The 24,585-nt window shown below is 39.2% G+C and overlaps 1 protein-coding gene across 29 annotated transcripts in view; it reads left to right on the top strand.

Moving 5' to 3' along the window:
- The window catches only part of NRCAM (neuronal cell adhesion molecule), a 265,346-nt gene that overhangs the window by 69,870 nt on the left and 170,891 nt on the right, over window positions 1-24,585 (top strand). The window contains exon 1 of one of the 29 annotated variants that reach the window (XM_032402401.1): window positions 1,246-1,462. The exons of the other annotated variants lie outside the window; for them this stretch is intronic. The gene's annotated coding sequence lies outside the window, so the exon portion shown is untranslated. Of the gene's footprint in view, window positions 1-1,245; window positions 1,463-24,585 lie in introns of those variants that run through there. 29 annotated transcript variants of the gene reach the window in all.

The following is a 24,585-nucleotide window of genomic DNA, read 5'->3' as shown; positions in this document are numbered from 1 at the left end:
CTTAATTTTTATTGAAATTTCTCCATCTTCTTTAGCTAGAAAGCCAAGAGTTAGAGCTATTCACCATGAGCCAAATGACTGCCCTTGTTGGAGATGGAACGCCATGAAAGTCCCTGGATTGTGTTCATTAGAATTCTTGGGATTGTGCATCACCCAGTCCCAGCTCTATATTCTATTGGACTTGCACTGCTCGTCTTCATCCCTGCAATCAGAGTTTCATTTGGACTTTCCTGCTGCCTCCTCCAGGTCTTGTTTGTTTTCACTTTAATGTGACAAGAAAAGGCAGCTTTTGTCTTTATTTCTGGTTAGCAGACTTCGTAAATATTCATTAGCAGGTTCCCTTTCCAGCTACTATTTTGTAATTTGTTATTTTTAAATGAAATCTAAAGTGAAAAATAACTCCCAATTCTCATTTTAATACATTTGAGTTGTTAATCTTGATTTGGGAGGTCATGAGCCAGACAGGAGTGACCTTTGAAGGCTGTTTTCTTAGGCTACATGGTTCTGAGAAGGCACAGGGTGTGTGGGTGTGTGTGCGTGTGTGTGTATGGTGTGTGTGTATGTGGTGTGTATGTGTATGTGTGTGGTGTATGCGTGTGGTGTGTGTGCATGTAGTGTGTTGTGTGTGTGTTGTGTGTGTGGTGTGATGTGTGGTGTGATGTGGTAAGTGTGTGGTGTGATGTGGTACAGTGTGTGTGGTGTGATGTGCGTGGTATGTGTGGTGTGATGTGATGTGTGTGGTGTGTGTGTGATGTGATGTGGTATGTGTATGTGTGGTGTGGTATGGGTGTGGTGTGTGGTTTGGTATGTGTGGTGTGGTATGGGTGTGGAGTGTGTGTGGTGTGGTGTGTGTGTGTGGTGTGGTGTGTGTGTGGAGGGGAGGGGTGAGTAAATGGGACCGAAGTGGAAGGACTGTTCCCAGAGCACCTATGTGCAGGTGTTGTTCTGTCCCTCCCGAGAACAGCCAGGATCCAAAGCTTGGGAAGAGACGTTGCGATCCGCGGCTTTGCGCCAAGCTGCTAAGTGAAGGAGCCGTCCTGGGAGCTGTTGGCCAAAAGCGGGTGTTCCGCAGTGCTCTCTGGTTGTTCAGTAGACACTGATGCCGGCTGCAGTTGGAGTAATGACCTTTGGAACGTCGAGGCGGTTTTCGTTTGGCTGTATGAAGTTAAAAATGTTAGAAAGCCGGGCGGGCGTGCGTGCGGAGCCTGCCGCCCCCGGACCTGCGGCTGGGCGCTCGCGCTTACGCGCCGGGCGGGGGCTTGACTCGGTGCTTCTCCCCCGGCGAATGCCACCGGCCTCTGCCGTTCTCCGCTCTCGGCCTGTGGAGGGTCCGCCCGCCTTCCCGAGGCCTGGGCAGGGCCACGGAGTGAGTACGTCCCGGGAATACAAGGCCGGGCGGAGGCCGGGCGGTGATACCGTAGCCCCGGCGTGCCGGGACACACGCAGCCACGCTGTGGTGGAGGTAAGCAGCGCGTGCAGAGTTGTCAGATCACAGGGTTGTGCGCCTGTGTGCCGCTGCGTCACAGGGGTGCCAGCGATACGCAAAAACCAAAAAAGATACAGATTCCAAAAACCAAAAACTGCTTCGCAGAAATGCGTTCTTTCCCCCCTCCCCTGGAAAACAGAACAGATGCAACGCCTAAAGTGCCCCTGTGGGTTCGGCACCACACAGTTAGCGGCTTCCCCGCGGCGCCCCACAGCCTGCCCTGCTTTCCTGAATGCCAGCGGGAAACTGGCACTGCTGTCCGACTGTTTTTCTCAACTTGCTAGTCAGGCAGCTAATCTCTTTGTATTGTGAGTCTGTTTCTTGATTGTTGCATAAAATTCCCTCTGTGTCTCTCCTCATTCAGCTGGGCGGCTGTGCACAGGGGCCCCCCCCCCCCCGCCACACACACACACACACACACACACACACACACACAGGTACCCTTCTGCCTCGGGTGCTGCTGGGATTGCCCTGAAGCCACAGAAATTGGCTGAGGTGCGTGTCAAGACCAACCCCAAGCAACTCCTCACCAGACTTAAGAATTTTTGCTGAGATTTAAAACACTATTTGCCTTTGGATACAAAATGAAGGCCCTTTTTTGGAACCAGTAATACTCATGGTTATCTGTTATCTGCCAGGGAAGATGTAATTAGGCTGACTATGCAATTTACCACGTGATTTAGGATATGTGTTTTATTTTTTAAAAGCCAAAGGCAGGAGTCTGTTTAAATAATGTTGACTTTTTTCCCCATTGAGTAAAAATAAATATTCACTGCAGATAATTTTAAAAAATGAAGGAAAAATTTACACAGGTAAAAATGATTATTAACTTTTTGATACATATTTCTTATTACACTCACATACCTATATACACACAACATATTTAGCTTTTTGCAAAACATTTTTAATGGCATTAGCCCTTGAAGCATTAATGCCAAGCATTTTTCTCTTTTTCATTTCTTTTTATTTTTAGAATGGAATATTACATAGATACAAAAAAGAGAATATGGAAACAAAGTACCGAGATTCTGCTCTTGGCTCTACCATTTGCCAGCCTGGAACCTTGGGAAAGTTACTTAATCGTTCTATGCCTCAGTTTCCCCATATGTACAAGGGGGGTAAAACAGTACTTCTGTCATTCACAGAGTCATTATTAGAATTAAACAGTAAATTGCTAGCTATTAATATTTTTAAAAATGAATATAACGTGTATGTAAGGTGAAAAGATTAGAAATGAACACAACCAGCATAGGAAGTCTAACATTATTATATGCTTGTGTTATATTCTTTGATCACACCCCCTTGCCAAGAGGTAAACATGACCCTAAATTATTGTTTAATTTTACATATTTTGAACCCCATATAATTAATGTCATACTAATTTTTCACATTATGTTTATGAGATTTCTTCAAGGTGATTTTTTTTCAATGCCAATAGTATATCTCACAATTTTTTATCCCTTTGGGCTGATTACAAGCAATGCTACTATGAACCTTCTTGTACGTGTCTTATGATTCACACGTGCAATGTTTGTTACTGTTGTTTCTTTCGCTGTTTGTTTTTTTGAGGAGTCTAATTGCTGGGTAGCTGTGTATGTGCATCTTTGACTTTACCAGATAGTGAAGGATTGTTTTCCAAAACGGTTGTACTGGTATATATATATACCTAAGCCAGGATGAGTAAAAGATGAAAAGTCTGTAGGCAGTTTAACTTTTGCTCTGTGTAGATGAGATGCCTTTTCTCTTGGATTGTTTTTAAGGTAATCTCTTGTCATTGGAAATCTGTAGTTTTATTATAATATGTCTAGGTGGTATTTTTTATCATTCATCCTTCTTGGTATATACTGTGGTTCCTATGGCAATGAATTAATGTCCTCCATCAAATCTGGAAAAATCCCAGCCATTACTTCTTTGAACATGGCCTCACTTCTGTTCTTCCTCTTTGAAGTTCTAACTGCATTTCCTTAGCCCTTCTCATTTGATTTTCTATGACTTAACCTCTCTTTTGTATTTTTCTTCTGCTTGTGCTAGAATATGGATCATTTGTTTAGCTCTATTTTCTTTTTTTTTTTTAAACTCTATTTCCTTTTTAATAATACTTTAGCTGTGGCTAATATAATGTTTATCATATATTGAGTGTTTAAAAAATTTTTTAGTGATTTTATTTTTCATTTTCAGAAGTTTCATTTGCTATTTTGTAAATCTGCCTAGTCACTTTTATAATATATTTTTTGTGATTAAAAACCTGTTTTAATTGTGGTAAAATACAGATAATAAAAATGTACCATCTTAACCATCTTTAAGTGCACAGTTAAGTACATTCACATTGTTGGGCAGCCAACCTCAAGAGCGCTTTTCACCTTGCAAAATGGAAATTCTATCCCCATTAAACAACTCCATATCCCCCCACATCCCCCAGCCTCTGGCAACCACCATCCTATTTTCTGTCTCCATGAACTTGACTATTCTAGGGACCTCAGAGAAGTGGACTTGTACAGTATCTGTCTGTGACTGCCTTATTTCACTAAGCATAATGTCCTCAAGTCTCATCCATGTTGTAGCAGGTGTCAGCATTCCCTTCCTTTTTAAGGCAGAATAATATTCCATTGTGTGTTCCTTTGTGATTTTTATTACCATACTTTTTAAAAAAACCATTTCAGATATAGTAATTTTTATTAGTATCTGATAATGATCACATTTGAAGTCCTTGAGCATTTACAGCTATTGTTCTGATTTCCTTCATGGAAGCCTGCTCCCCTACATGCTGGTGGTATTATTTATGAGGCTATAATAGAATGAACTTAATATCTGGGAATCCTGATGCTGATCTCAAGAAGGATTTTAATTTGTTTGTGTCAGGCCTCCAGGTCCTACCAATCTGAAACCACAGTACCTTCCTAGCTTATTGTCAGAATTTCAGGGGCAGCGTCCTCAGGAAAGCCTGCCTTTTGTGCTTGTCAATTGGCACCATTCTGGTTTCAACTGCCCCCCCCGCCACGCCCCATTTCCTCCCTTCTTCTCTGTTCTTTTTCTGTGATGCTCCTTCCTTCTGTTTTCTATTTCCTCTTCCTCCTTCCCACACTTGCCTTCTCTTTATTCATTGTACTCACTTGTCTGGATACTCTTGAGATTTTCTGCTTCCTTTGGAACTCTGAAGTTTCCCTGTATTCTAGGTCCAGGAGTCTGTTTATGTTTTCTGGTTTTCAGGGTTTCTTTTAATCCTGCTTGTTAGTTATTCTGCTTCCTGAATCTAAGAGTTTGTATATTACATCCATTCTGGAAACTCATAGGCATTAATTCTTCACATATTGTTTCTCCCTCATCCTATTATCTCAGTCTGGAATTCTTATATATATTTGTCCTTTATTTTTATCCTTCAGTGCTTCTTAAGAGGCTTTTTTTTTTTTTTTTTTTACATATTCTTCCTTTTTTATTTATTTTTGGTCTCAGTTGCAGTCTGGTTATTTCTCCACCTTTGGGTTCTAGTTCTCCAATTCCTTTTTTACCTGTGTCTTATTAACTAGTTGACCCATCCAATAAATTTTTCACTTAATCATTATATATTTTTTAAAGATTTTATTTATTTTGAGAGAGAGAGAGCACACAAGCAGGGGGAGGAACAGAGGGAGAGGGACAAGCAGACTCTGAGCTGAGTGCCGACCCACATGGGGCTTAATCTCCCAACCCTGAGATCATGACCTGAGCTGAAATCAAGAGTTGGACATTTAACCGACTGAGCCACCCAGGTGCCCCAAATCATTATATTTTTTATTTCAGGAAGTCTACTTGGTTCTTTCAAAATCAGCTTCATTTTTTCATAGTCTCATATTCTTTGCTTATGTATTCAGTTCCCTCTTTCATCTTTTTTAATAGCAGACAATTTGTTTTTGATTCCAATAATTCCAACATACGGGGTCTTGGCAGGTTGTGCAGTGTATTCTTCCTGCTGACTCTCCATCATGGTGTCTTGCTTTTTTATGTAATCTAATTTTTTTAATTGTGAAATTATATTTGTCTGTAAGGTCTCTGGCTTGAGGATGCTTTCTTCTATAGAAGATTTAGGCTTGTTCCAGAGAGAAACAGGACTGGTTTAAATTAATTTGTCACTTTTGGATTTGGGGTGATCAGGCAAAGGGTGTAAATCAGGACCTAAAATCCAAAAGTCAGGAGTGTGTGATGTGGCTTCTGATTACATATTGTCAAGGAAACTTATCATTCACTCAATATCAAAGTCAAGGGGGACAGTTTCTTGGCCATCTCGCTTTATAGGGTGAGCTTTTTTTTTTTTTACTTCCCCAAGGGCATAGCCCTTAGGGATCCAGGCTTCCTATAATTGCCTGTACTCAGACCTCTCCTGATGCAGGCCCAGGAGTTTTACTCTTGGCATTTTATCACTCCCCCTTCCTTCCCAGAAATTAGCAATGGAAAAATACCCTTAAAGCAACTACTGATTGTAGTTTTCTGGCTTAGCTTTATACAATTACTGTTTTCACTTTACTGTTATCCTCATATTTTCCTTTTTATTACTTATTACTAAATGCTCCCAGTTCTCAACAATGTTGGGAACAGTACTGCCCTGATGTTGGTAAGTAAGGTGAGAAGGGATGGCACTCTTGCTCTGGGGTGGTTTGGAAGGTGGTAGTTTTGTCATCCGTCCGAAAGCCTTTCCTGCTTACTGAGCATCTAGAAACAGTGGTGAGGCCATAATTCTATCGTGAGACTCCTGGGATTGCTATAGTTTCTGCAGTATTTTCTTCATTTTGATCTTTCCCATTCTTAACTGATACTATCCACTCTCGATTTAATAATTTCCCTAAGGAAATTCAACATTCTCATTGAGGCTATTTATAGCCAAGTCTGTTGACACTTGTCTCTGCTGTCTTTTAATTATTCTTTTCATATGTCTTTCTATTCACAGGACTGTAAACCAGGTTCCCAAGTGTGAAAGTGCTACAGCTGCTCTCGAATTTGCTTTGTTTACTGAGTAGCTTTTTTTTTTTTTTTGGTCCTAGCTCGATGCTTCCTGATGCTCAGATTTTCTGTTTTGGGATTATGCTATGCAGACATGTTTACAGTCTGTATGGGCCGTTCACTTTCCAATAATGTTGTTGTATTAGCTGTCTGTTTTCAGTGCACTGAGCATGCTAGTAAGATAGGCCACAAACTCTCGCTTGTGAGATTCCTTACTCATGATATCTTGGAAAGAATTCCTCCACGGTAGCTTTTATGTCACTATTGATTTTTGCTAGGATTTAAGACAGGTTTTAGGAAGAAATTAGGATTGCCCTCTCATCAGCTTTCCGGTATGAACCTTGCTTAATATTCCTCTTTCACGGGACCTTGCATGGGAGAGAGGTAGACAAAGAAAGTAGGCAGAGAGAATGGGGCAGGAGTCCCCGGTACGGCTGGCATATACTCCTTGGTAGACTTGGGCTCCCAGAAGGTTTAAAAGTAACAAAAACAAGTATCCCAGGGCGCCTCGGTGGCTCAGTCGGTTAAGCGTCTGCCTTTGACCTGATCTCAGGGTCCTGGGATCGAGTCCTGCATCGGGCTCCCTGCTCAGGGGAGAGCCTGCTTCTCCCTCTCCCTCTACCCCTCCATCCTGCTCGTTCTCTCTCTCTCTCTCTCAGATAAGTGAATAAAATCTTTTAAAAAATGGGAGAGAGAGAGAGAGAACAAGTATCCCTCCTCTTCAGCAGTAGCACCTTGCACTCACTCTCTCTCAGGAGGGCAGTAAGTACCAGCCCACGCTAATCTTCCACATAACTAAACCCAGCCTGGACTAACCTAAACGAAAGGCAGTTTATTGGAGGGCCACGGGGACAGCACAGAATTCACAGGCAGGCTTGGGGAGCAGACTTGCATATGGGCAGGAACCAGGTCACCTCTGGAGATCAGGAAGCAGGACCTGTAAGTGGGAACCATGTGGTCAGCATGACAGTGGTCACACAGAGAAACCTGTTGTTTTCATCTCATAAGCTCTCTGAGCAGGATTTGAATTCCAAGCAGGTAGATACCTGATTGATCAAGCTGTGGGCACATAGCTGCCCCAGGGCTGGGCTGGGGGTGGGGGTCAGGGAACTGCATCCAGAGCCCATCCAGATGATATCTAAAGTTGAAGTCACTCCCAGAAAGAAATCTGTGGTGCCCTTAGAAACAGAGCATGGGTACCAGGCAACCAAACACCAGCAGATGCCCATCTCAGGTTAACTGCGAATCACCAGAACGTTTGGTGCAATGGCAGTTTAAGATCAAAGTCAGACTAGCCACGCACAGTGCATCTGAGTAATACGGTCAGATGTTCCTGGCGTTTATTAGTAAATTCTCTGATGCTCTCAGGTATGTTTTTTCCTCCTCTATTTCTTTTGCCCTTTGGCTACTTCAGTTCACATTATTTCCTCTGCAAGAGATTGGACAGATGACATTTTTTAAACTTCACAAGTTTGTGCCTATCAAATGAGATAGAAAAAATTGTTTGAACGTCAGTGGAATGAAGAATCTTTTCAGTGTGATGATATTTACGGAGTTAACTAATTTTGATATTCTTGCTTTGATTGTATTATTAGATCAACAGAGGACTCAAGGTAGACTACAGTTTATCAAGTTTGAAATGTCTCAAGAGGGTCAGCTGTCCCTTTATTTATCTCTTGTTTCTTTTTTTTTCCCTTAGGAATTTCTTATCTTAGAATAGAGAAAAGCAGTGTCTTAATGAGTCTTCAGGACCATGATTCTTTATTTCCAAGTTCATTCTGAGTAGTTTTAAACTCTTAGAGATCAGGGGACCTGGGTGGCTTAGTGGGTTAAGTGTCTGCCTTCGACTCAGGATCGAGTCCTGGGATCGAGCCCTGCATCAGGCTCCCTGCTTAGCGCAGAGTCTGCTTCTCTCTCTGCTCCTCACCCTGCTCCTGTTCTCTCTCTCTGTCTTGCTCTCTCTCTCTCAAATAAATAAATAAAATCTTAAAAAAAAAACAAACCCTTAGAGATCATACAATGAGGAAATGTTCTAACAGTCTTTCACTAGATGTGTCACATGGAAGAACATGCTGATTCTTAGAAGAAATTGTGACAAATTCTCCCTGGAAAGATTTTAAAGATAGTATTAATTATTGGGGGGGGAGAGCAGGGAATGATGCTTTGGGTATAGAGGGATTCATTCATTCAACGCTCAGATATTGAGCGCCTTCTGTATGTCATGTAGCATGTCACTGCCCTCAGGCTGCTCATGGAAGGAAGTAGGCACGTCAGCAGTTCTGTGTACTGTTAGTTAGGGGCTCCTTAGTAAAGAAAGAAAGAGAGAGAGAGAGAGGCCTTGTTTTATCATTACTGAAAATGAGCCACACCTACCAAGACAGGCAATCTGGGCAGTGTGGCCACATTCCCTGCCTTCTAGCTTTCTGATATTCTGGGTTACAAATAATATATTTAATTCCTGACATCTACAGCACCCCATGCACTGACTATTGATAAATATTTGATCCCAAAGCTGCAGTTGTCACTCCTGGTAATCATTAAGGAACAAAATAACAAGAAGATGCCTCTTGCCTAAAAGTACTACTAAGCAAAAAACTCCTTATTTGTGCTCTCTTTGAAGCTTAGACACCTTCTTTACCCTCTCCCTACTCACTGACTATGAATTCATACACACTCATGCTGGGTTCTGACTTTTGCTTCTACTATGACACCTATTCTATCTCATGACGCCTTTTTGCTTAAGGCTAGCCTTGCATTTGGAGCAAGAAATTTATGTCATCTGTGGAACCCCAGTGTTCGGGTAAAAACATCCTACACATAACTCAGTAAATGTTTGTTGACCTGAAATCTCATTTGACAGTTTGGATGCATCATCTTTCTACACCTGCTTAATATCTGCTCTCATGAGCAAACTCAGGTAGAAACAAGACTCATGAAGAGGTCACTCCGTTGTGAATTCAGATGTCCTGCCGCTGTTCACTTTGGGAACACAGCAGTGATTACAATATTCAGGTGCTGTCTTCTTCTTGCTCCCGGGATGCCTGCCTTAAACACTGAGGTTCTTTGCTTGGGATGTCGGGACACGATGATTTGGTAATGGAGTGATACATTCTGCCTGAGTATTTGGGACAGACTCTGAGTATACATGTTAGATTTTGATCGGTCATCAGTTCCTCATCAAGCTCTGTGATGACCTTTAGTGATTGTGACTGAAGTCTGATTCAGACCAGACTCTCCTCCCAGACCTACATGTTCCATTTTGTTCTACTGGGATGCTTACGTCTTGATTCAGGGCCCCAATTACTAGTCATTGAGTAACTCATGAGTCCTAGGTTACTCTTAACCTATGCACTTTTCAAGCATACCATTTATGTGTAAGTTTTAGATTATGTCAGTGGGAGGCTTTCCTTTTCCCTAATGTGCATGGCAAAATATTGGTGCTTTTGAAGATGGCCATATGAAGCACTTCTCTAACTCTCTGGTCTGGATGTACTGCTTCTTAATTGTTTGCTCGTTGTGTTCTCTGCTGGCTTCACCATCCTTTTGCACTCTTTACTGATAGGAAGGACATTATAAAACATGCTTGGCAAAAAGAATTACCATCTTAAAATCTGAGCTTAAATGTGTTCCCCAATTTGGAATAGAGGTGGTTGCCATGACACCCCCCATATAACATCATTAAACATCCCCCACGTTGAGGTAACTTAGGAAGTTTCCATTCAGTTACCTCAAGCCAAGTGCCCGTGGCCTCCCCACTTACATCCCAGTAGAAGTGATTGGCTCTGTGGTTCACAGTCTTGCCCTCATGGCATTATCTGGGGCAACTTGGAATGCTCAAGGATAGGGCAGTTGCATGCTTGATGGCTCCTTGCCTGTCTCCTGCTGGATTTGCTAAAACAACACCTGTATACTGGCAACCACAAATGCGTTGTCATTCTCTGCCATACTGGCTCCATGCTTTCACATCCACCTGTTGTGGGGGAGCGGCTACTCCCTATGGGAGATTCGGGTCTGCAATTGAAAGTAAGGCAGCAGCAGCTCCCGTGTCCCCTGGACACGTCTGGGGCCCAGCACAGGTTCTGTTCACAACAGTGTCCTTGCGCCTCTTTTTGAAGAGGCTGTTTCACATTTTACCAGAAGATGCATGAACAAATTCCTTTAAAGAGTGAGACTGCTTGGTGCATTTAAACTGTGATTTTAAACAGTTTTGTTTATCTGGTTGTTTCTTTGGCCCTAAAAACGTTTGCCTTTGTCCGAAGTATGTAACTTATATTAATGGAGCTCCTGCTCCAGCTGGATAAGCTTCTGGAACAAGAGGTGGTGTCTTATCAGTATATCCCCAGTGGTCATTCTAGTGCCTTACACCTAGGGATGTTCAGTAAGTAGTTATCAATAATTTACAAAAATATGTTTACTTACCCAGACTTTTAAGAATGCTTTTATAGCATCAAGTTCCCTTGAAACCTACAAAGGAAACGTATCATTTCCTCCAGGCAGCCCTGGAGACACTTATGTGCATTAGCACGCCCTCCGGGCTCTGGTACCCACATCGCCCACTGGCTGGCCATGTGGCCTTTGTGACTGATGGTCACATATATTGCTTCGGGGAAGAGCAAAATGATTCTTTTCCTTGGTCCTAGTAGGGACTAGAGTGCTATCTGATGGTTTATGGCAGGCATGTTGGAACACTGGGATATAGCCTTGGCGTCCTATAACACTCCTAAGGGCTGTCTCAGCACAAGGAACAAAAGCATGTGAATAAAGATCTACCCTACCTTGGATCAAGCCCACAGGCTTCTTGCTTCAATTTTTACAACCTCAGGACCTGAGGATATTACTGATGCAGGTCACATGCAGAAATGTAGGGAGGGCCAAAGATCTTTTAATCCTCTCCCCTTTCCTCCTGCCCCCCAAAATAGATGTAGTGGCAGAATTGGGGGATGAGGGGTGTTGCTGATCAAGAACTAAAACAACAATATTCCTCTTCCGCTTTCTCAAGAAATGTCCAAGGAAATAAATTTTAGCCCAATTTCCCTTTCTTCCTTGCTTTCTTACCCTAACTATTCCACTGAGACAATTCAAGTGTCTAACATCTACTAGGTACAATTAATTATCGTCTTATAACATGTTTGCTTAAGGCCTCAGAGTCTCTGCAAAAAGTAGTAAATCTGAATTATTCTTGATTTTACTTTTGTTTTTAATCTGAAAAACATTTTTTTTTTTGTCTTTAGAGGAGGCAGTAGGCGGTTCTATAATTCTGTCTCATGTAAGTCTATAGTCTGTGACAGATTTCTCAGTTTTTCAAGAAGGAAATCAATTCTGGTGGATAATATCAGTGCATAAAAACCAAGCAACTCTTTGGAGGCTGATGTAAGCCAAAGCAGTTTGGAGAAGTATCATTGGTATGGTTGCAAGCATATATGAATTCTGCAAGGTACAAAGTCGTTATGAAAGATGTTATATTTTAAGCCTGGAAACGTGGGTGTGCTGCCATCTTGACTAGATTTAAAATTAACCACAGTCTTGAAGCTTTAACTTGTATGTATCATGTGGGAGATGTGTTACAGAAATAGATACAGCAAATGCTGGACTTCTATCCATTCTGCTTTTGCTGCTACTTTGGAGCACATAGAAAGAGCTAGTTATCAAGGAAAGGGGGGCTACTAGATGAAATAATTGGCTCTCTGGAAAACGTTATGACTTTATTAATGTTTGTGCCAGTGGCATGATGATTGCTAATTTATTGTTCTAGAAAGTTTTGACAAAGTGTTCTTCTTATATTTACTTATCACTCTTATCTGAATAATTTTTCTTTGTCATCCATGCCTATTATCTTTGGAAATGATGTTTTTACTGTGGGACTAGAAAACAACAGGAGACTATAAGCCATGCAGGAAAACATTCCCTGCTGCCTTACTCTCTGATTTTATTTCTGGGGTCTGAGACACTTGACATAGCAAGTGAGAGGAAAAGAAAGCCCTCCAAGTAGGCAATAATGTACTCCAATCTCAGATTGTCCAGGACTTTGGAAAATATCGGCTCAAGGTTGGCTCTCCCCCAAAATTATAGTACTATATTGAATTCCTGTTCAGTAATTATTTACCTCAATTCCATCCTATCTTTAAGATAATTTTATGTTAGAAAAATAATGGTAGGGTAGAGAGAAATATGATTGAATCTCTCTCCAGGTCTAGAGAATAAGTCAGCAATACCTCCAGAATGAATAATTCTACTTCTAAATATTTTCAGATAGCTGGAGTGAATTTTTAAATCTTAACAGTCTGTTAAGAAATCTAAAAAAAAAAAAAATTCTTAGTTTTCATTACTACAAAATTAGCAAGTAAGATTGATTATTTTGTTTATCAGATAGCATTTTCTCCAAATGATGCCAACAGTCACATTCAACACTTGGAAAAATTCAAATTTTTGTTTCTTCTGGATTCAGAGGAGAAATTTAGTATATGTTAAAGCTAATCATCACACAGATATTTCATTATAAGAAAACAGGTTTACTGATGTAGGAGAATCCAAAGATGGATAATTCATTTTAATAAACATTTTAGGTAAGGCACAATAATGTTTTGCTCTCAGGTCTTTTTAGTCTACTTGGGGAAGGAACACTTGCCCACAAGTAAAACTGCCTGCAATACAGAAAAGGACACAAATCCTATAAGCATGGTATGAACAAATAACTAAGAAGCTCTTTGGTAACAAAGAATAATTGAAGAGGAGAAAAATACTGAACTACAGCATCTCTTGATTTCTCTTTAGAAATAGAATTTAATCAAATCAGTTTAAAATTTTGTTACTTTTTTTGAAGGAAAATGCTTTCAAAGACTTTTCAGTGGACTATCCTTCATAAAATACTATAAAATTTTTCAAGAAAATATGATCAGTAATTCGTTCTATATAATATTTTGATAAATTTATAAATTTACAGATGTAAATAATTGCAAATTGATGTCATAAAATGTATGTGTTTGTGAGCAGGTAAGTTTAGTAATTATAATCCTATGAATATAAAGTTAGCAGATGATTAGAATTCATTGGAATAGCTTATAGCGTTCGAAAATACTGGCACTTGTTAACATGAATGATATTATGTGTGGTAAGTTAAACAATTAAAATAAAGCTAAAATTATATGGTCTGTATCACAGTCTTCTGTTTTATTGAAGAATCTTTAAGTTAGCTTCACGAAGGGTAAAAACATATGGGATAAATTTAGTATTTTAAAATATGGTTTGTTATCTTTTTTGGTACTTTTATTTTATTTTTTTTTATTTTTTTATTTTTTTAAAATTTTGAGGGTCATCAAGGATCTTTTTTTTTATTTTTTTATTTTTTAAGATTTTATTTATTTATTTGAGAGAGAGAGAGAGAGCACATGAGAGGGGGAGGGTCAGAGGGAGAAGCAGACTCCCCGCCGAGCAGGGAGCCCGATGCGGGACTCGATCCCAGGACTCTAGGATCATGACCTGAGCCGAAGGCAGTCGCTCAACCAACTGAGCCACCCAGGCGCCCTCTTTTTTGGTACTTTTAAAATACAGCACAGATCAGGACCAAATTGTCTGTTAAGTGCCCCTTCTTAAGTTGACCATAGGATGATTTAATATTTGGATCTATAGCATTTCCCAAACTGGCTGTACTTACGGTACTGCTGAGAAGTTTATATTATAGGTTGCCTGTGTGAGAGTGTCTAAGTTAAGTTCCACCAGTTTTATCAACATTAGTGTGCCTTTTGGAGAGTGAATCTCTCAGAATTATATGGTTTCTCATGGTATTTGCTCTATTTCACACTTTTTTTTTTTTTTTCTGGTTTGAGGAATCTGTTCAGTGGCATGTTTGTTAGATCAGCTGCCCCTCGGCACTGCAGTGAATACAAAGTCATGCAAACAGATGGAGAAATTTAATTTTCAGTTAGGAAAGAGTTCCATAGCAACATCTGAGTAAAATATATGTCTGGTCACATTTACTGAGCTACTGTTTTTACAAACCAAACATACACGTAAGTGTGATCTAGAAAGGGACATTTAAAATATATGCTGCTCATCTATTCCCTTAAAATCTTTTCTTTTTCAGGGAGAATATTTTTTAATTTCAGAGATATTGAGTGCATGTGTGTGTGTATACTTAGCAAGTTAGATGGCTTTTGACAAGTTTTAATAAACTTCATTTGGTAAGTCAAGTCAGTCTTAAAAAAAATGTTTCCCCCATACTTCCATGTGCAGAAATTAATCATTCAGAAACCGTGTTCCAGGGTTTAGATTATGCATTCGGCAGGAGGAAGGGGGTGTGAAAGCGTGAATCCGTGGGTGAGGCTGCGGCAGGGAGGGCTGGTGCTAAATATACCACAGTGGGATCTAGGCAGAACATCAAAAACCTGGTGAGGATCACGATACAAATAACAATTCTGTTAAGCCCCCTCTATCTGGAAGACAGTCAGCCTCAAAGCTCAAATAATAAGTGTGTTTTCACAAAACTGTATATTGATGACTGAAAAACATACTACTGATACTGAGGCAGGTTAAGATCCCAAAACTACTTCCCACAGCGTGAAAAGAAAATATGAAAGTGCACGGTATGTGAGTGCTTGGGTCTTTGCTATATCATTGCTTGTCATTGATAGATAAACAATATGTGGTTTGTGTGATAACTTGCAGAGGTGAAAATATTTGCTGTAACTGGATTTCCTCATGTCCCAACCATTTTGGATAAATGGATATAACACCCTGCATTTGTGTAAGATTTTGTTTTTATCCCTCAAAGTATTTTTACTTACAAAGTATGATCTTTCTTTCACATGGTTCTTTGTTAAGAATCTCCTTTAGATGTATAAGAAAAGAAAACTGAATTTAGAGATGAGATCATGTTTTGAAAAAATATTAAATATGAAAAATGCCCCAAATCTAACCTAACTCCACTTATGAAATTTCCTTCTAAAATTCCTATAAGGTTCCAGTATAGTAATTCTATTATTGAGCAAACAATGGATTTATTTATTTTAGTCTTAGTGGGTGCTGTAAGAGCCCCACAGGTAGAACCTCAGTTATTAATTTTGAAATTAATCAGTCTTAAAAACTCAGATGTTTTGTAAGATGCTACATAATAAATCAAATACTTTCTTCGGGCTTAAATCAGGTATCAATTCAAGCTGAAAATGCTATGCATATAAATTCTATCTAATATGATTATTCAATTTTATGTGTTAAAAATATGAACCTCAAGTTTTGGCAGGATACTATTTCAAGACAATTGCTTTTTGGGTATAGTAGTCAAATAATTTGACTGGAGCCAAGCAGGCACTTTTCCATACTTATCGTGGATTGAGAAAGCCACCTTCACCTTCTTATTTCCCATCCTCATTAAAGAGGCTGACTGCCACAGAATTGAGTCGGTGTTATCTGAACATTTGTGATCAGGTGTATGACATCTTCCCCCAACAATCACTTCAACAGTCCTTCTTGTTCATCCTTGGATACAGTCACTCCAGGGTACAACAATAATATGGAAGATAATGCATTTTGATCTAGGACTGTAAAATCTTGAGCCTTTTGTACCAGGTTTATTTAATGATCTCTCAGCCTTCATTCTGAGACAGTACAGGGTCATAATAGTATAGTATGGTACAATACAATAAGTTGGAGTCAGACAGATCTGGGTTTGAAGTCCAGCTGTGTAATCATTGAGTTAAATCCAACTGTTTAGTTTTAGGAAACCAAAAGTTGGGCACCCAATAAATTTTATTTTTTTGAACAGTTTTAGATGTACAGAAAAATTGCTAAGTAGTACAGAAAATTCCCTTAAACAGCATACCCAGTTCCCCCTATTATTAACATCTCACAGTGGTATGGTGCATTTGTTACAATTAGTAAACCAATATTGATATGCTATTATTAACTCTATACTTACTTAGATTTCCCTGGATTTTGTTACTTTTCCTCCATTTAGGATACCACACTACATTTGGTTGTCATGTCTTCTTAGGCTCCTCTTGGCCATAATGTTTTTTTTTACTTTCTTTGTTTTTGATGACTCTGCCAGTTTTTGAGGAGCACTGGTCAGATATTTTATAAAATGTCCTTCTATTGGGATCTGTGGGATGGTTTTCCATGATGAGACTGGGGTTATGGGTTTTTGGGAGGAACACCACAATGATAGAGGACTATTTTCACACATCATATCAAGGGTACATACCATCAATACAACATCACTGTTGCTGTTGACCTTGATCACTTGGCTGAGAGAGTGTTTGTCAGGTTTCTCTGCTATTTATCCTCCCTCTTTCCATATTGCACCCTTTGGAAGGAAGTCATTATGAGCAGCTCATATTTAAGAAGTAGGGAGGCTCAGTTGGTTAAGCGTCTGCCTTCGGCTCAGTCATGATCCCAGGGTCCTGGGATCGAGTCCCGCATCGGGCTCCCTGCTCAGTGGGGAGCCTGCTTCTCCCTCTCCCTCTGCCTGCTGTTCTGCCTGCTTGTGCGCGCTCTTTCTCCTCTCTTTCTCTCTGTCAAATAAATAAATAAATAAAAACCTTAAAGAAGAAGTAGGGAGTTAGACTTTACCTTGAGGGTGGAATACCTACATAAAGTATTTGGAATTCTTCAACATAAGAGATTTGTCCCTTTCTACTCATTTTCTAATTTATTCAGTTATTTATTTATATTGGTAGGCACTCATGGATATTTATTGCACATTTTAGCTTATGATCCAATACTACTTTATTTATCTTATTTCTCCAGTTGCTCCAGTTTTGCTATCAGGAGCTCTTTCAGTTGGTTCCTGTGTCCCTTTAATGTAGCTCTACCATGATGGGTTCTTTTTAAGACTTCTTAGTTTCTGTCACCGCTAGGTCCTCTAGGCTCATCCTTTCTATTTTCTGCCTTACTCCTGGAATCAGCCATTTCCCCAGGGGTTCTGGTTCCTTTTATTAGAAAATGGTATTAGAATCCAGATCTGCTCATTAGATGTGTTCATTGCCACTAGGGATGGCATTGCCCCTAGGTCTCAGCTGACAGAGCAAGGAAATACATGGGTGCATAATAACCTGTGTTATATACATATCTGCAAATATTCCTGTATGTAACCATCTGTATCTATAGGAAGCTAAACCTGAGTTCATACTAGTGTTTTTCACTCGAATCCAGTACCACATGGACCATTCTAGTCTCTTCCCCTGCTCATCTGTAAACTCACTCCCACAGTGAGAAATCTGGCTCCTGTCACCTGCCATCCATTTAAATAATTGTCCAATTCCAGTATATATGTATGGAAGTATCAGAATTGCTAACCCCAATTCCCATGGGCTAGGTCTATTAACAATATAGTACTTACATTCAACCTCCTTGGCCTTTAGTTTTATAGACTCTACTCACTTCCAAAGTGACTTCTGGTCAGCACCTTTTTTCTCCTCCCACTTACTGAGGTTGTGTGATGCATTTGTAATATGGTCAGATTGTTCTGTCATATTCTGCATTTCATCCTGGGATTCCCCTGGCCTCCTAAATGATTTTTAAAAAATTTTTGTACATTAAGGTTCACTCTTTATAAAGTTCAGTGGGTCTTGACAAATTCATAATATCATGTATTCTATCCCCAGTATCACACAGAATAGTTTTACTACCCTAAAAAATTTCCTGTGCTTTACTTATCCTTTCTCCCTTCTTCCCAAACCCCTGGCATTCACTGATCTTTTTATAGTCTCTCTACTTTTGCCTTTAGAGAATGTCATGTAATTGGAATATATATAAGTAGCTTCTACAGACTGGCTTCTTTTGCTTGGCAATATGCATTTAAGATTCATCTGTATCTTCTTGTGGCTTCATTGTTTCTTTTTATCATTGAATTATATTCCTTTACATAGCATTTGCTTATCCATTCATATTGGTTGCTTCCAGTTTTTAATGATTATGAGTAAAGCTGCTATAAACATTTGTATACAGGTTTTTACATTGCCATAAGTTTTCAATTCAATTGGATAAATACCTAGGAGCACAATTGCTGAATTGCATGGTAAGACTGTGTTTAACTTTGTAAAAATCTGCCAAACTGTCTTTTAAAGTGGCTTTACCATTTTTGCATTCCCACTAGCAATGAATGAGAGTGTGTTGTTCTGCATCCTCAACAACATTTAGTATTGTCAAGTTTTTGGATTTTAGCCCTTCTAATAAGTGTGCATGGCATCTCATTGTAGTTTTCATTTGTATTTCTCTAATAACAAGTGATGTTGAGCATCTTTTCACATGTCTACTTCCTGTCTGTATATTTTCTTTGGTGTGGTGTCTGGTCAGATCTTTTGTCCATTTTATTTTATTTTATTTTATTTAAAGATTTTATTGATTTATTTGAAAGAGAGAGAGCAAGAGCGCAAGCAGGGGGGAGGGGCAGAGGGAGAAGCAGACTCCCCGCTGAGGGGGGAGCCCAATGCAGGTTCGATCCCAGGACCCTGAGATCATGACCTGAGCTGAAGGCAGATGCTTAACTGACTGAGCAACCCAGGCACCCCTTGCACATTTTAAAATTGGGCTATTGTCTCTTTATTGTTGAGTTTGAAGAGTTATTTCTATATTCTGGATATAAGACCCTTATCAGATATATGATGAACAAATATTTTCTCCTATTCTGTGAGTTGTCTTTTCACTTTCTTGATTGTGTCCTTTGAACACAAATGTTTTTATTTGAACTCCAATTAAAAAAATTTTGTCATATGTGGTTTTGGTGTTGTATCTAAAAAACTACTTCCTAATCCATACATCCTTCTAATAGTTTTATAGTTTTAGCTCTTACATTCAGGTCTGTTATCCACTTTGAATTAATTTTTGTATATGGTTTGAGGTAGGGGTTCAAATTCATTCTCTTACAGTATATATATCCACTTATCCCAGCACTATTTGTTTAAAGGACTATTCTTTCCCCCATTGAACTGTTCTGGCACCACTGTCAAAAGTCAATTAGCCATAAATGTAAGGGTTTATTTCTCAACTCTCAATTCTGTTACTTTGATCTGTGTATCCATCTTCATGCCACTATCACACTGTCTTGATTATTATAGTTTGGTAGTAAGTTTTGAAATCAGGAAGTATGAGTCCTTCAACTTTGTTCTGCTTTTTCAGGGTTGTTTTGGCTATTGTGGGTCCCTTGCATTTCCATGTGAATTTTAGCCTTAGAAATATTTTAATCTTTGAAATTTATCTTTTATTTATTTTCTTCCTTTTTATCGTCCTATGTAATGTTAAATTGTATTTGCTCCTATCCCTTCTTTGCCAGTCACTTACCTGGCCCCATTTCTCAGGACCAGTCAGCTAGCTGTTAATTAATCCTGTTGGAAATATCAGCTGATCAAACTTTAACCTTGAAGAGAGTTCAACTGGGGAAGATAAGTTTATAGTGATCTTTGGCTTTTCCCCTTCCCCCTTCTCCTTCTCCAGTTAATTGACAAATTCTTAGCCCTCCACATACTCCAATATTCATTTGCATTCAATCCCTTTGTACATTTCTACAGATCCAGCTTATCTGAAATATGCTGCTGAAATTATTTTTCCGTCTTCAGAAACTTCCATACAGGGACAGATTAATTATCTAGAGCATAGTTGTCATATTATTTTTCCTGCCTAAAAACATTTTGGAACATGGATGAATCTCAAAAAGATTATATTGAGTGAAAGAAGCCAGACACAAAAAAAGTACCTACTGAATGACTGTATTTTACAAAGTCCAAGAACACACAAAACTAATCTATGGGAATAAAATTCAGAACATCATTTGCCACAGGATATTTGCCACTAGATTCCGACTTGAATGAGACAAGAGGAAATTTTCTAGGGTAATGGAAGTATTCTAAATCTTGATTGGGTCATTTGTTAACATGGATGCAGATTTTTGTCACAGCTCATTAAACTGGACACCGAAGATCTGAACATTTTCTCTATAGGATTATACTTCACTTTTTATAGGAAAAAAAATAACTTTTGGTGGCTCCCCGTTCCCTTCAGCTCAAACTCCTTAACTTGTCATTTGGAGACTTTGAAAATCTGACATCTATATAACTTACCGAGTTTCTCTTGTTATTTCCCTTCCATGCCCTGTGATCCAGCAAAATAGAATTCTCTCTTCTTCACATGCACCACGTTTTCCCAGTTCTTTGCTATCACCTTTCCCTGAGTCAGGAATGTCACCAACAGCCAATCACCTTGAATCAAAATGATCTCCCCTTAAATTCCATAACAAAAGCCATTCTCCTTCTCTACACACCTATCCTGGCAGCATTTTGTGTTTCTCTTATGGCGCTCATGCCTTTCCCCTGGTTTTATTATAGTTATTTATATTGCTATGTTTGTAGAGTGTTTACAGTGTGCCTGGCACTGTTTATGAACATCCTACTCCCATGTCAGCCTATAAATCCCATTAAAGGCAAGACTTCCATTTACTTCATTTCTGTCACCCCAGGACCTAGATAAGCATTTATTAAATGGATGGATGTATAGATGGAGGTGGTTGGATGGATGGGTGGATGGATGGATGAATTGGAGGGTATGGGACAGTGGAGAATATTGGGGGGGGGATCCATCTAAGCATCTTTAAAAATCTCTAACATACCTCATGTCTTACTTGTAAGGGATAATGAATGAGAAAAATGTGACAGGAGATAAAATTTTGGTGGCTGTCAGCCAAGTCCTGAGCTTATAAACATATCTATGCAAATCTGAAAAACATGACAGCCCCTGGAATGATTTTTAAAGGTTTTTGTGCAGTCTATTAAGTCATTTCCTCCATTATAATCCCCCAGCTCCTGGGGGTTTTATGATGTCCTCACCCTGGCAATGCCTTCAGACTTTGTCCTCGGGCAACAATTCCCAACCAAGGCATCTGGCACATTGATGTGCCCAGAGGCAGTACTCAGTTGGTTTTGCTAATAGGGTAAACAAACTCCCCTTGACAGGAGGGAGTGACTTACAATGTGCAGGGAGGACACTGAAGCTGAAGCAAGCAGAGATCTGGTGTATATGCAGTCATTGGACATGAAAGCCTGGCTCCAGCTCAAGAGATGCAAGCTTTCTAGAGAGGCTGGGGCATCGTGGGTCATGAGAATCTATGTGAATGTTAATTTGACATCACCTGACATTGGCAAAGCTGCCATCTGAAACTTACCAACTAAAGCCAACATCTCCCTCCACCCCCTTTTTAAAAACTAGAATAGAGGAATACTGGGCAGGCTTTTAAACCCTTAAAAGGAAAGGATAGCCAAAGAACATTTGGTGAGGGGAAAAGGACTATTTGTGATTTTCATCATTGGCTTATTAAGGTTCCATTCATTCATAGAATTCTTTCCTGGGATTTTATACACAGTCTATCAGGACAAGCCAGTTCTTATGGATGATCCCTGTCATCCACTGGATTCCCCGATCTTCTTTGCCATACATACTTTTTTTCAAGGGGTGGAGATCTTAATAACCAAAAGAACACTATTTTAGCTTCATTCATATACATATACATATTCATATACCATATTCACATATACCTATGAATTTCTAAGTCCAATGAAGAGATAAAAGAGTTTGATTTTGCTAAAATGTTGGCTCCACTTAATGAAAGAAAACTTTAAAGTACTATTCCATTGTGAAAGGGTTTAAGAACAAAGAAAATCTTGGAAGGGCTGTAGAAAAAGGCAAAAAACCCAAAGACCGGAAAGTATTCATATTGTACTTACAATGTTGTATGCCAAGTGAAGTTCCCAACTGAGACTTTATACCCCCTTTTTTCCTACCATCCTTGCCTGGCTGGAGTGATGACTCAGTAAAGTAGGAAAGCCCGTGTTACAGCCCAAGCTCTGCAGGAGCTCCACGCAGACTCGGTGCTTTCCTGAACTGGGAACCATCAGCCTCCGCGCTCAGCCTCCGCGCACCTCGCTGTGTTGTGCATATGATTTACAAACCAATCAGAGTCAAGCCCTCTGGCTCCTCTTTGGTCTGTATCATTATATTTTGGCAGGCTGTAAGATTCATTTTTTAAAAAAATAACCTTTTTGCAGTTTCTGAATTAAGCAGATTTTCAGACCACAGCCACATAACACTTTGCTGCTGGGCCATTTGCCAAAAGGGAGTATATACATCATTTTTCCTCTTCACATTTGACCTCCTAGCTGATTACTTTATAAATCATACATGCATTTTTCTTCACCCTTTATTTTATATATTACTCAGGCAATATGTAAATGTGTTTGTGTTATTTAAAAAATTTTAATCCATAATTATACAGATGAGATATAAAAGTTCTTCACCTCTGTTGCCCTCACCCTCTTTAAACTTACCCTCCTCCCCTGAGATAACAACTGTCATCAATCTTCTATCTGTTCTTCTGGATCTTATCTTTACCTTCACATCATATTTATACATTTAGAAATGCATTGACCCTTTGCTCTTCAAATATGCATTTCAGAATCAGCTTGTCAAATTTCATGGATAAGTTACATGGGCTTTTGTTTGGCATTTTGCCGAATTTATAGGTTATTTTGGAAGTCATTGATATAATCTTTATGACAATGAGGCTTTCTTTTAATGAGCAGAGCTCTTTAAAATTCTTAAATGAGGTTTTATAATTTTCTACCCAACAACTTTGCACATCTTTTATCATATTTATTCCTAGGTATCTTGTATATGGTGTTATATTATTTTAATTTACACTTTTAAACTATTTGTTGCAGGCATACAGAAATGAAATTGCTTTTTAAGAACATTCTGATACCCACCAAAATTGCTGAAATTTTTATGAACTTTGTTATGTTTGTAGATTCTCATAAGATTTCTTTGCAAAAAATCATACTCTCTGTGAATTGCTGGTTTTGTACCTTAAATTCCATTATTTCTACCATTCATTCTTTTGCCTTACTTGACTGCTCTAAGGTTTTAGTACACTGCTTGAGTAGAAGTGACGGTAACAGGGGCACCTTTGTGGCTCAGTTGGTTAAGTGAGTGCCTTCGGCTCAGGTCATGATCCTGGAGTCCCAGGATGGAGCCCCGCATCGGGCTTCCTGCTCAGCAGGGAGTCTGCTTCTCCCTCTGACCCTCCCCCCTCGTGCTCTTTCTGCCTCTCAAATAAATAAATAAAATATTAAAAAAAAAAAAGAAGTGATGATAATGGCCATCCTTGTCCTATTCTTGATTTTTAAAGGCAGTGCTTCTAACTTGTCACTGTAAATTGTGATCTTTACTGTTAAGTTTTTGATAAAGTTCTCTTATCAGGATAAAGAAGTTTCCTTTTCTTTTTAGTTTTCTGAAAGATTTATCTTGAGTGGGTATTAAATTTTATTGAATTTTTTTGCAGTTAATGAAATGAGCATTTAGTTTTTCTCCTTTAATCTTTTGATACAATGAATTATTTTAATGTATTTTCTAATGTCAAACCTTTTATATATTCCTGGGAAAACCTATTTTATATATATATATATTTTTTTTAATTTAAATTCAACTTAGTTAACACATAGTATATTACTAGTTTCAGAGGTAGAGTTCAGTGATTCATCAGTTGCATAGAACACCCAGTGCTCATCACATCACATGCCCTCCTTAATGCCCTTCACCCTGTTACCCCAACCCCCCCCCCCCCTCCCCTCCCGCAACCCTCAGTTTGTTTCCTATAGTTAAGAGTCACTTAGGGTTTGTGTCTCCCTCTCTGTTTTCATCTCATTTTATTTTTTCTTTCCTTCCCCTATGTTCATCTGTTTTGTTTCTTAATTTCCACATATGAATGAAATCATATGGCATTTGTCTTTCTCTGACTGACTTATTTCATTAGAATACTGTCTAGTTCCATCCACATTGTTGAAAATGACAAGATTTCACTCTTTTTGATGGCTGAGTAATATTCCATTGTATAAGTATATACCACATCTTCTTTTTTTTATTATTATTATGTTATGTTAATCACTGTACATTACATCATTAGTTTTTGATGTAGTGTCCCATGATTCATTGTTTGCGTATAACACCTAGTGCTCCATGCAGAACGTGCCCTCTTTAATACCCATCACCAGGCTAACCCATCCCCCCACCCCCCTCCCCTCTAGAACCCTCAGTTTGTTTTTCAGAGTCCATAGTCTCTCATGGTTCGTCTCCCCCTCCGATTTCCCCCCCTA

This window comes from Phoca vitulina, unplaced genomic scaffold (genome assembly GCF_004348235.1).
Source record: "Phoca vitulina isolate PV1807 unplaced genomic scaffold, GSC_HSeal_1.0 scaffold4, whole genome shotgun sequence".
Classification (NCBI taxonomy): Eukaryota; Metazoa; Chordata; class Mammalia; order Carnivora; family Phocidae; genus Phoca; species Phoca vitulina.
The sequence above is the reverse complement of the archived record's forward strand: the minus strand, read 5'-3'. Positions and strand labels throughout refer to the sequence as shown.